The sequence below is a fragment of the Oryx dammah genome, unplaced genomic scaffold (genome assembly GCF_014754425.2).
Source record: "Oryx dammah isolate SB20612 unplaced genomic scaffold, SCBI_Odam_1.1 HiC_scaffold_25, whole genome shotgun sequence".
In the NCBI taxonomy this organism is placed as follows: domain Eukaryota; kingdom Metazoa; phylum Chordata; class Mammalia; order Artiodactyla; family Bovidae; genus Oryx; species Oryx dammah.
This window is the reverse complement of record NW_024070209.1, coordinates 105,328,480-105,330,903: the sequence shown is the minus strand read 5'-3', so window position 1 is coordinate 105,330,903 and position 2,424 is coordinate 105,328,480.

Sequence of the window (2,424 nt, the reverse complement as noted above, 5' to 3'; positions counted from 1 at the left end):
CCCAGCTTCTGTGATGGGGTCCCAGCTTCTGTGTGGGGGTCCCAGCTCCTGTGATGGGGTCCCAGCTCCTGTGTGGGGGTCCCAGCTTCTGTGATGGGGTCCCAGCTTCTGTGATGGAGTCCCAGTTCCTGTGTGGGGGCTCCCAGCTTCTGTGATGGGGTCCCAGCTCCTGTGCAGGGTCCTGGTTCCTGGACTGGGGGTCCCAGCTAACAGCAGCTTCACCAAGGCAGCCTTAGATGCGCAGGGAGCAGGACATTCTGCCGGACTCCATCCCTTTCCTGTCACTGGAAGTTAGAGCTGCGTCAGTCTGCCAGCCTTTCCTACTCTTTCCCAATTTATATCTAATGACAATAATGTCTACTCATCATCATGTAACAACATTTAATAAAATCCTGGTACATTTAATCCCAGCTCTATCTGAGATGAACCTCGAAGACATCACCCTAAGTGAAAGAAGTCAGACAAGAGAAGGCCACCCATGCGTGATTCTACTTTATGAACTGTTTCCAGGGAAATCCAGAGACACAAAGAGTGGACTACAGGTTGCCAGGGGAGGAGGCAGAAAAAGAGACTGGGAACATGTTCCCAGTGTCTTTTCTGGGAGATGGAAATTACCTGAAATTAGATAGTGCTGAACCGTGAACTTCCAGATGTTCAAGCTGGTTTTAGAAAAGGCAGAGGAACCAGAGATCAAATTGCCAACATCCACTGGATCATTGAAAAAGCAAGAGAGTTCCAGGAAAACATCTATTTCTGCTTTATTGACTATGCCAAAGCCTTTGACTGTGTGGGTCACAATAAACTCTGGAAAATTCTGAAAGAGATGAATACCAGACCACCTGACCTGCCTCTTGAGAAACCTATATGCAGGTCAGGAAGCAACAGTTAGAACGGGACATGGAACAACAGACTGGTTCCAAATAGGAAAAGGAGTACATCAAGGCTGTATATTGTTACCCTGCTTATTTAACCTATATGCAAAGTACATCATGAGAAACGCTGGGATGGATAAAGCACAAGCTGGAATCAAGACTGCTGGAAGAAATATCAATAGCCTCAGATATGCAGATGACACCACCCTTATGGCAGAAAGTGAATAACTAAAGAGCCTCTTGATGAAAGTGAAAGAGGAGAGTGAAAAGTTAAAGCTCAACTTTCAGAAAACTAAGATCATGGCATCTGGTCCCAACACTTCTTGGCAAATAGATGGGGAAACATTGGAAACAGTGGCTGACTTTATTTTGGGGGGCTCCAAAATCACTGCAGATGGTGATTGCAGCCATGAAATTAAAAGACACTTACTCCTTGGAAGAAAAGTTATGAGCAACCTAGATAGCATATTAAAGAGCAGAGACATTACTTTGCCAAGTAAGGTCCGTCTAGTCAAGGCTATGGTTTTTCCAGTGGTCATGTATGATGTGAGAGTTGGACTGTGAAGAAGGCTGAGCGCCGAAGAATTGATGCCTTTGAACTGTGGTGTTGGAGAAGACTCATGAGAGTCACTTGGACTGCGAGAACATCCAACCAGTCCATCCTAAAGGAGATCAGTCCTGGGTGTTCATTGGAGGGACTGATGTTGAAGCTGAAACTCCAGTACTTTGGCCACCTGATGTGAAGAACTGACTCATTGGAAAAGACCCTGATGCTGGGAAGGATTGGGGGCAGGAGGAGAAGAGGACGACAGAGGATGAGGTGGTTGGATGGCATCACCGACTCAATGGACATGGGTTTGGGTGGACTCCGGGAGTTGGTGATGGACAGGGAGGCCTGGCGTGCTGCGGTTCATGGGGTTGCAAACAGTCAGACAGGACTGAGTGACTGAACTGAACTGCACTGCTGGTGGGACAACACCGTGGATTCAAAGTCAGTGAATTGTACATTTTTAATGACTAAAATGGAAGGTGTTATATTATGCTTATTTTACCTCAATAAAAAAATGTAAATAGAAAGTGTAAATAATTTTTTAAAGATAAGGATATATGGGTCCCTTCCATCTCTCTGGGCTTCCCTGTGGCTCAGCTGGTCAAGAATCCGCCTGCAATGCAGGAGACCCTGGTTCGATTCCTGGGTTGGGAAGATTGGCTGGAGAAGGGATAGGCTGCCCACTGCAGTATTCTTAGGCTTCCCTGGTGGCTCAGCTGGTAAAGAATCCACCTGCAATGCGGGAGGCCTGAGTTGGGTCCCTGAGTTGGCAAGATCCCCTGGAGGAGGGAAAGGCCCCCCACCCCAGTGTCTGGGCCTGGAGAAGCCCACGGACTGCAGTCGAGTAGACACAACTGAGCGGCTTTCACTGTCCGTCTCTCCGCCGCCACAGTCATCTTCCCAGTCCTTCAGCCAGGGGTGTCGACTTCCTCGTGACTGCCCCCTGCAGTTCTGACTGCGTCACAGCTGCCCACGGCTCCTCTGTGGTTTCCTGGGGCACTG